This window comes from Podarcis melisellensis (assembly GCF_964234715.1).
Source record: "Podarcis melisellensis genome assembly, chromosome: 15".
NCBI classification, from domain to species: domain Eukaryota; kingdom Metazoa; phylum Chordata; class Lepidosauria; order Squamata; family Lacertidae; genus Podarcis; species Podarcis melisellensis.
Genome location: NC_138532.1, coordinates 27,539,092 through 27,549,835, shown reverse-complemented (window position 1 = coordinate 27,549,835; position 10,744 = coordinate 27,539,092). Strand labels below are relative to the sequence as shown.

General features: G+C 47.7%; 1 long non-coding RNA gene across 2 annotated transcripts; it reads left to right on the top strand.

Moving 5' to 3' along the window:
• The first annotated feature begins 4,307 nt into the window (after nucleotides 1-4,307).
• Nucleotides 4,308-10,406, top strand: LOC309357728. Of its 2 annotated transcripts, XR_014163204.1 has the most exons (4): nucleotides 4,308-4,592; nucleotides 6,140-6,250; nucleotides 6,677-6,801; nucleotides 9,780-10,406. It is a non-coding gene; the product is annotated as an uncharacterized lncRNA (long non-coding RNA). The 2 variants fall into 2 exon arrangements; XR_014163205.1 differs by lacking the exon at nucleotides 4,308-4,592 and having other exon boundaries at nucleotides 5,993-6,250.
• Nucleotides 10,407-10,744: the final 338 nt, after the last annotated feature.

Sequence of the window (10,744 nt, the reverse complement as noted above, 5' to 3'; positions counted from 1 at the left end):
TCTGAGGGAATCTGTATCACTGGGGGGGAAGCTGTTTTTGGAAACTGCCTTCCTCTGAGTCAGACCATTGGTCCATCTTGTTTAGTATTATCTAAGACGCTGTGGCTCTCTAGGGTTTCAGATGGGGGTCTTTTCCAATCCTACCTGCAGATGCCATGGGGGACTGAACCTGAGACCTTCTGCATGTGGAGAAGATGCTCTGCCATTGAGCTATAGCCAGCCAGCTCCCCTCGACTCAGGCTGGCCTCAGTCCAACTGGAAACCAAAACCTAAGAAAAGTCCTGCAGTTCAGACCAGAGCCCTCTCTAGTCCAGCAGCCATCGGTAGCCAAGCAGATGCCCCTGGGACGTCTGCAAGCAGGATGTCAGGGCAGTGAGAGACCCTCTCCCACTGCAACTGAAGACGCACGATACCTCTGGATCTGGCTGATTAACCCACAGCCATTGCAACAAATAGACTTTGCTTTCTAAGTAGTTCTGGTGAGCCAGTGTGGTGTAGTGGTTAAGAGCGGTAGTCTCCTAATCTGGGGAACCGGGTTCGCGGCTCCGCTCCTCCACCTGCAGCTGCTGGGTGACCTTGGGCCAGTCACACTTCTCTGAAGTCTCTCAGCCCCACTCACCCCACAGAGTGTTTGTTGTGGGGGAGGAAGGGAAAGGAGAATGTTAGCCGCTTTGAGACTCCTTAAAGGGAGTGAAAGGCGGGATATCAAATCCAAACTCTTCTTCTTCTTCTTCTTCTGCTTGCTGGAGAACAAGCCTGACGGAGCCCATTCGGGCAGTTCTAAGTAGGGTCCTTTGAGGAAAGTAAGCCTCGCCATAGGAAATGTGTGTGGACCCCTACTCACATTTGATGATGAGATATTTGTAAAGGGGGAACTGATGGAGGAATCCAGGGACGGGGGGAACCTGTGGCCCTCCCATGTTATTTATCTATTGTTTGCATTTATATCTCACCTTTCCTCCAGGATGCACAAAGTGGCATACTTTGTTCCATTCCTCCCCATTTTATCCTCACAACAACCCTGTGAGGTAGGTTCGGTGAAGCGCCCAAAGCTTCGAGGCTGAGTGCAAGAGGTTTGAACCCTGTTCTCCAAGATCCCTAGTCCAGCACTCTAACCACTGTACCACACCGCCTCCCATCTCTTCCAGATGTTGCTGGACTTTGTGATAGGAATTTGGAGGTCTTAGATATATGTTAAATGTTCATAAGTGTACCAACCAAGCACATACAGTACATAGATCAGCACAAGAAGACCAACCTGGAACCATTTTGATTCCTAAACTGAGCAAATGTTTTCTCTGCAAGGTCAAAGTGGGAAACCTCCCCATTGTCTCTTTCCTCACAAATCTTGTCTTAAGGGCACTTTTAAGATATGAATATGGTGTGAGCCTGTGACCTGGCCCAGGAACTAAGTATTTATCATTACAAAAGACTGGCCAGGCTCCCCAGGCAATCCAATCAAGTAACCTGCCAGACAGGAGATAAACAATGACAGGAGAAAAACAACATTCAAATTTCTGTTTTAGACCCCCTTTTCTGTGATTGTAGGTATGATGTATCTGAGGGGTGGTCTTAGGTTACACCCCTTCTGTGATGTATATATGATGTTTCTGGGGGTGGTCTTGATCTCTAGGTAAAGGTAAAGGTACCCCTGCCCGTAAGGGCCAGTCTTGACAGACTCTGGGGTTGTGCGCCCATCTCACTTAAGAGGCCAGGGGCCAGCGCTGTCCGGAGACACTTCCGGGTCACGTGGCCAGCGTGACATCGCTGCTCTGGCGAGCCAGAGCCGCACACGGAAACGCCGTTTACCTTCCCGCTGGTAAGCGGTCCCTATTTATCTACTTGCACCCGGAGGTGCTTTCGAACTGCTAGGTTGGCAGGCGCTGGGACCGAGCAGCGGGAGCGCACCCCGCCGCAGGGATTCGAACCGCCGACCTTTCAATCGGCAAGTCCTAGGCACTGAGGCTTTAACCCACAGCGCCACCTGCGTCCCTTGCGGTCTTGATCTCTACAGGGTGGCAATTTCAAAAGTCTTTATAAGGCCTTGCACACCATTGTTCTGGGTTCCTCCTCCTTTCCTGTGTGTGAGGGGAGCACCCTGTTGCAACAGATCAATAAAGATCAAGCTTACTAGCTGCTTTGCTTCTCAATATTCTCTGGTTGGCCTCTGTTACTTTCTCCTACCAATAGGGAACCTATGTAAGGACTCTATATGGGCTCTTGGATAAGGGAAAAGAGCAATTTTTGTTTACAACAACTTCCAAGTCCCACCATCCCTGACCCACTTGCCATGCTGCCTGGGACCTGGCCACATCTGGAGAGCTGCAGTTCATAACAGACTCCCTGCCTGCCATCCGCTGTGGGGGCACAGTTTCAAAACAGCCCATTTGCAGAAGATGATTGGCAGGGGGAGGGGGCCTTCCCTCTCCCCCCTGCCTGTTGCTTTTCCCTTAAAAGAGTATGACCTGCCTACAATGTCCTCAGGATTACAGGATGCAGCCTGAGATGGGTTGGTGGGTAAAGGTAAAGGTAATGGGACCCCTGACCATTAGGTCCAGTCGTGACCAACTCTAGGGTTGTGGCGCTCATCTCACTTTATTGGCTGAGGGAGCCGGCATACAACTTCTGGGTCATGTGGCCGGCATGGCTAAGCCGCTTCCAGCGAACCAGAACAGCGCACGGAAACACCGTTTACCTTCCCGCCGGAGCGGTACCTATTTATCTGCTTGCACTTTGACATGCTTTCGAACTGCTAGGTTGGCAGGCGCAGGGACCAAGCAACGGGAGCTCACCCCGTCACAGGGATTCAAACCGCCGACCTTCTGATCAGCAAGTCCTAGGCTCTGTGGTTTAACCCACAGCCCCACCCGCATCCAATGTCCTCAGGATTACAAAATCCAGCCTGAGATGGGTAGGTAAGAGGCAGCTTTAAAGCAGCTCCAGGGATATTTACAGAGGACCACAAGCGGGTGAGGAAGAGTCAAGCCCTGCCCAGTTCCCAATTTTCCTCTGTCAAACCTCCTCTCGTGTTTTCCTTAGGAGGGACATGCAGCACTGGGAACCCTGGGTATATATATATATATTTTCTGGGTGCAGTTAAATTTTGAAGAGCAGGCTCTCACCATGACAACCCACACTGCCGCGTCCCCAGGGAGAGTCAGAAATGCAGGCGGCCGTGTTGAGCCATTATTATTTTTTACATGCACACATCAAATAGCACCACACAGTGTAATAACAGATTTCTTAGGATCAGGGGAACTGTGATCCAGGGCGTACCTTCCTGGGGCTATGCTCCATATAACTCAGCAGAGCTGACGTCTGGCTGCACAGGACCCGGGTTCGAATCTCAGCATCTTCAGGTAGGACTAGGAAGGATCCACGGCCGGTCAGTGTGGACAAGACTAAGCTGGGTGGGCGAGTGGTCTGACTCTGCACAAGGCAGCTTCCTTTGTCCATGTTGTAATAAAGCCTATGGACCTTTAATGAAAGGTCTTCAGCCAGCTTTAATGCAATCTTGAGTATTTAATTAGACCTGCAAGGCATCCTGCACAGAAGTGTTACCATTTAAGCTGCTTGGAACCCCATCAAAGGAAAGGAGAAGTATTCGGCCTCTCTTGGATTCTTTTCCCCATTCTCTGACTTCCTGTATGCTAATCTGTCGCAAATGATAGTAAAACTTGAAAGGCTCATTATCGCCTCATTCACTTGCCAGAGCAAGGAAGGACCATCCATTTCCCTGGTGCTACAGCAGATGATAGCATTTGCTTTTGCTCCAAAAAATAGTTCTGTAGCTGTTCCTTCCTACATTCCCTCTCCACATCACCACTGTTTCACTTTATAGCCAATGTGGCATAGTAGGTAGAGGAGTCTATATCTCAGCCTTAGCTCCCTATATGTTCTCAAACTACAACTCCCATCATCCCTGACCACTGCCCATGCTGGCTAGGAATGATGGGAGTTGTAGCCCAACAGCATCAGACTAGAACCCACAAGGTCAAAGTTCAAATCCCTACTCAGCCATGAAGCTCACTGGGTGACCTTGGGCCAGTCGCTTCCTCTCACCTTCACCTACCTCACAGGGTTGTTGTGGGGATTAAATGAGCAGGGAAAGAACTGTGTGCACTACCTTGGACTCCTTGGATAAAAAGGCGCAATTTCAATGCAGTCAATAAATCCATTCTCCATGTAGCACTGCCCTAGGCAGTGGTGTCTTGTGCCCGTTGCAACTGGTAGGATGGAAGGCAGGGAGCCCAACTGTAGGGGGCGCCAGAGTCAACGGAGTCTAGTTTTGTCCCTGTTCTCTGGCCTGATGGGTTTTGCAAAAGCATCATTGAGACCAAAGAGGAAGCTTGCAGGCAGGAGTGACACCCCCTGGCCAGGTTGCAAATAAAAAGGCAGATGTGCCTGGAATTTTGTGGTTGGTGTGGCAGCTCCCCATTTGCCCTGTAGGGCAGGTCTGTAAGTGAAAAACGGGGCGCGGGGCTGAGAATCCTCTGGACCCCCTGACATCTGAAAACCTCTTTCCTTCTGTTTTGCATTCTCACTCTAAGGCGCACCATTAATCTGGCTTTCAAGCTAGCAACGCCAGGCAGGTATTTTAATTAAAATATTTTTTTAAAGGCTAATAGTGGCTTATGTTATCTATTATGCTGATGGATTACGATGATCCTGTCGCGGGGAGCAGGCTCCTTAAAGCTGACGAGTGCTGCCTCCTTATTTTCTACGTATCGCTTCCCGAGCGGAATCTGTGATACTTTTGCAGAAGCACAAAGAGCTCACCGACGACGACGGACGCACGAGGGGGAGAAGGGAAATTGAGTCTGGGCCAGCTCCTTAGCAGAAGCGACCGTGGTCTGGCCTTCAAAGTGGGCTGTAATGTATGCCACATGAAAAATAGCACTTAGCCAGCAAAATCATGACTCGCTTCTTAATGAGACGGGAGGAATTCTCTTTGTTCGGCCTGGTTTTCTCCGTGAGGCCACTCTTCTCGCTGCCTGGCAGTTCAGCAGCCCTGCTCACGAGGAATACAATGCATGGAAGTAACCGATGGAGTAATAGTACAGTGGTACCTCTGGTTACGTAGTTAATTTGTTCTGGAGGTCTGTTCTTAACCTGAAACTGTTCTTAACCTGAGGTACCACTTTAACTAATGGGGCCTCCCGCTGCTGCCACGCAATTTCTGTTCTCATCCTGAAGCAAAGTTCTTAACCTGAGGTATTATTTCTGGGTTAGCGAAATCTGTAACCTGAAGCGTATGTAACCTGAGGTACCAGTGTACGGTATGTGGAATAGCGACGGAGCAAGAGCGTGTGGGAACACCTGTGGAAAGAGCTGACCCTCGCAGTCTTTCCCCACCCTTCCCTCTATCCTCTTATCTCTTCCCTACCCTGCTGACACACACACACATCAGAACATAATACCCGCTGGATCAGGCCAATGGCCCCTCTGGTCTAGCAACCTGTTCTCACACTGGCCAACCAGATGCCTGTGGGAAACCTGCAAGCAGGATTTGAGCACAAGAGCCCTCTCCCCTCCTATGGAAGCAGGGCGTAGCCATTGTGGCTAGTTGCCCTCAGTAGCCCTCTCCTGCCAGAATTTGTCCAGTTCCCTTTTAAAGTCATCTAGGTTTGGTGGCCATCACTGCCTCCTGTAGGAAGGAGTTCCATAGTTCAACTAGGCGCTGCACAAAGAAGTCCTTGCGTTTATCTGCCCCGAATCTTCCAATATTCAGCTTCATTGGATGCCCATGAGTGTTCCAAGACAGGGAGGAAAAGCATTCCTCTGTCAACTTTCTTCATACCGTGCGTAATTTTGCTTCTCACATTGTCAAAAAATTTAATTGTAAGCTCCCTGAGGCAAAGCCTTGCCTTCCTGTTTGTGTCATCCTGCAGAGAACAATGTGAATTGGCGGCTCTATCCAAATAAAGTGGGAGGCTTTGCTCAGGGGGTGGGGCTGGGGCTGGGCAGGCCCTACTATTGGGCAGAGTGAGCTGGCTGCCTCGGGTGGCAGAGTCTAGGAAGCAGCTGTGAAGGGTTGGAGACCAGAGGTGTCTGTGCCACAGAAGGACTCAACCTTCGCCTCCTGAACTAGCCTGCTGCTCTCAGGTGCAATGGAAGATTTATTTATTTCTTTATCCAGTTTATGTGCCTCCCTCCCTCCAAAAGGAGTCCAGGGTGGCAAGATGATGCCCTGTCACCATCTCAGGCAGTGATTCAACAGCCAGTCTAGTCAGCTTCTGAACATGGGAAGGTGAGGGACGCCATCTTGGTTTTTTGCAGCCCTCCGAAAGAGGGCACAGATTTATACGGCATAACATTTCCCTGTGCTGATTTATATGCATAGGTGGAGCATGTTTAGAAAGCTTGGGTGAAATTCAATATGGCATCATGGAATCATTCCATCAATTTCTGCTTGCCAAACAGAATGATCTCCCTTGCGTGCTGTTCTGGGGGTACTCCTGGCTCTCCAGAGCAGTTTTGGGGGGTTGTGCATGAGGGGAGCAGAGGAAATCCCTGTTGCTTTAGCAGCATCCTTGCTCTGGCTTCTGCTAGTGCACGGGATCAGTTGAATCTAGCCTATAAACAAACAAACAAACAAAAACACACTGCATCTCAACAAAGTGGGGGTGCCTGCGACCCACTTAGCTGTTTGCCAGCCCTTACTCTCTTTTCTCAGGGTTATTTTTGTTGAAACAGGACGTGGGACCAGGCAGCCCTACAAACAGAAGTCCTCTGCAAAGATGGCGACCCTTCCTCAAGCTGCAAAATATATTAGGGCAGTCCTCTCCTCTAAGGAACTTGGTAAGCACTGCAAACTTCTCAAGATCAGGGTGAGGGGCAGAGAGCTCAATGGAGCTATGCAAGATGTCTGGGGTGTCTGGTTTAAGCTGTGAGCCTCCACCTACGCTCAGACAGCATACTTGTAAATAAATGCAAATATTGGCAGAGATTAGCCAGTCTGCAGTGAGTGCATTCTGCAAGAAACTGAACCCTGGTAATACAGCACTGGAATCCCTGGGCCATCGCTTGCTGGGGTCTTGAGCCATGCATCGTGATAAATCAATAAAACCCAAGGTTCCTGCAACCAGAAAGTTACCCCATAGGCCACAGAACTTGGAGGCGCAGTCGTACAAGCCCAGGTTTGGGGGGAGTTTGTTTTGTTGTCTTTCTACCCTCTTTCCAGAAAACCAAGTCCTTTGGGGCCTGATTCACTGGCTGTTCATCCAGACACTATGAAATGAACCTGTGCCGACAGGCCTTTTTCTTAAGGCATCTGAAGTCACCTTTTTATTGTTCCTCATAGCTTGTTTGTTGTGGTTACTCATTTCATGAGCGGCAAGGCTGTGATAACTGAGAATGTATGACGCACAAACGTTGCCTCCTGAAGAAACTTAATCGTTGCTACCCATCCAGTAGGCAGCGTTTGTAAGGCAGTTTTTATCGTAGATACAAGGGATTCATCTCTTTATGTAGGCCATATCATCAAAAGCATTTTTTCCTCCTTGCTTTCCCTGATCTTCCTCTGCTACTGTTCCCCAAACCATTCCATTTATAAGTATTTTTTAAACCACCTAATATTTTAATACCTCCAAGTCACATTCATCCATTAATAGCCCTATTTGCAGTTGACCCATTGAAATTAATAGACATGGCTAGCTTACATCCATTAATTTCAGTGGGATGCAACATATTATTATTATTGTTGTTGTTTGTTTGTTTGTTTGTTTGTTTTGATTTCCAACATGAGGTCCTGGGGCAATTTAATAACACAGTACTAAAAGCAGTTTAAAACAAATTACTGTTACAAGAAGAGGCAGAGGGCCATAAAAACAGCCTGCAGACAAAAAAACCAGCAAAACGTTATTATAAACACAGAGATTCGGTAGTAGCAAGGTCTGATCTTATGGGTCATGGAAAGCCTTCACAAAAAGGGATGTCTTTACAAGACCTCTGGAACAACTGATGGGTGATGTTTCACAGAAGGCAGAGGGAACAGCATCCTAGAATGCCACCCAGGCAACAGCAGAAAACATCCATTTTCAGTGCACCACCCTGATGTTTATAAAAATATCTGTATACTGCTGCATCATTAAAAAAAATATATCAAACCAGTTTACAGCAATAAAAACTTAAAACCGTACAATACAAATTCATATTAAAAGGCTAAAAGCAGACATCAGTTAACCACTGATGTGTGGGCGATGTGTTCTTAATTGCCTGGCAGAACAATAAAGTTTTCAGCAGGTGTTTAAATGCGGGTTCTTGCTGAATCTCTAGTGGCAGAGAGTTCCACAGGGCTGGGCCAATGACATCAAAGGCTTGGTTCCTTTTCATTGTCAAATGAGCCTTGCTAACTCGGAGGACACCCAGCGACACTCTTGCAGATTATCTCAGTGCTCGAGCAACGATAGAAGGGTTCAAGCGATCCGTGAAGTACCGCAGAACCACGTTGAGAATTAATTCAAGAAGCTTGAACCTGGCTCAGCAACAAGTGGGCTTTGTAAGGTATAGAGTGCTATGAGTAAAAATTCCCCCCAGAGATTATCTAAATCCATCAGGGAACAACAGTGTCACATCAGGGCCAACCCATTCCTGGGACAGATGCCGAGAAGAATGACTACCTGAGGATTTGTGGCCAGACGCCAACCCCCTCTGTAGTTCAGGCCACAAATCCACCAGTTATATAGACCCCATTCCTGTGGTTTTTTGGGGCCACAAGAATCTGCCTTATCCTGAGTCACAGGTTGGTTGATTTGACTCAGGGTTGCCTACAGGAACTGCCGCACCTCTCCAGGAGTTCAGGCAAGGGACCATCCTAGCCCTGCCTGGAGATGTTGCCAGTGATTGGACCTAGGACTTTATGCATGTGCAGCAGATGTTCTGCCGCTGAACTATACAGCTATACAGAAAGAGAGACTGAGAATCTGGCAAGGAGGACGTTTTTCATGTCTCCAGGCTGAAGGTTGTCGGTGGCGGGGTGGAACTCCATTGTAATAAATGTTAAATCTGCTCTTATTCCCTTATGGGGGACATAAGAGCCCTTATAGAGTCCTTTGCAGGTTCTCCATTGGTCGGAGAAAATAACAGAGGCTAACCAGAGAATATTGAGAAGTAAAGCAGCTAGTAAGCCTGATCTTTATTGAACTGTTGCAACACGCAGGAGGAGGAGGAGGACCCAGAACAAAGGTGTGTACTGCCCTTATAGAGACATTTTTAATTGTCTGCCTTGGAGTCCAAGACCACCCCCCAGAAACATCATACCTACATCACAGAAAAGGCTGTCTACAACAGAAATCTGAGTGCATTGTTTACCTCCTGTCTGGCAGATTACCTGTTAATGCTTACTTGATTGAATACCCTGGGGAGCCTGGCCAGTCTTTTGTAATGACAAATACTTAGTTTCTGAGCCAGGTCACAGGCTCACCCTATTCATACACAGACATACCCTTTAGACAGGATTTGTGAACAAAAAGACAATGGGAGGTTCCCCCACCTCCTCCCTCCTTGCAGAGAAAACATTTGAAAATGGTTTCAGGGTGGTCCTCCTGTGCTGCTCCAGACATTTGGTCCACACATCTATGTATGCGCTTGGTTGGTACATTTATGAACATTTATTTTATATATAACATTTTATATATAACATTTATTTTATTTATATATATATAAATTTTTTATTTCACCTTCCACAAAGGAGCTTTTCTCGAAAGGGAAAACAAGGCCTTATTATTATTATTATTATTATTATTATTATTATTATTATTATTATTCCTGTTCTCCAGCAATGCAAAGGTCCTCAAAAGACAGCACCGGAGCTCCGCCAGAGTGCACAACACCTTCTCTAGCACCCGCTCCCCGCTGCTGCAACATCTGCTTTGAAACCGCTTGCGTTAAAAAATATAAGCCGTGTGTGTGTGTGTTGTGTTGTGTGCGGGCTGAGTGCTTTGCAGCTCAGTGCTTCCAATTATGAAAGAAGCTTCTGCCTCGGGGTCTTCAGGCACAATTCACTCCTAGATATCTGGGCTCCAAGTCAAGAACACCAGTCAGAGCAGCAGCAACAGCAGCAGGGGATATAGCAGGACACAGAAACAAACCAGGAAGGAGAAGCCGCAGCTCAAAGAGGCCCACGTGGTGTCAGTGAGATGAGTCTCTTTTTATGGAATGAATGGCAAGGCAGCTGATTCTAAATTTCACAGGCTTGTTTCAGTCATTTGTCAGCACCCCAAAGGTTTACAAGCAGAGATGGAGATAGCTGCTGGGTATATATAGAGGCCTGTGGAGATGTTCAAGTTTCCTTTAGAATGCAAATCGCTGGCAGTTAATTCTTCATTGGAGTTTGAAGGGAGGAGAGAGTTCTGCAAAAGAATAAACCATGTGCGGGGATGAAACACTGACTTTTGATTCAGGAAGCATCAAAGTACTTTACCCGTGACTGGCACACCAGTTCTGGCTGCAACTAACTGTTGTTGTTGTCGTCATCACCAGCATCACTATCTATATCCCTCCCTTTCTCCCAAAGGAGCCCAGAGTTGCAAACTGATGCACATTTTAAAAAGAAAGCAAAAACATTCTACAGCAGTTAAAATATTCTGGGCAAAGGGAAACCAGTTGCAGCGTCCTAAACATATTATGAATGGGGCGGCAGCAGCTCCACCTATTGATTCACCACCATGCAAGATTAGAGACAGTGGAAACTTCAGCTGTGGTGTGGTGGATGATGTCTGGGCTGAAGACTGGAGAGGTCTAA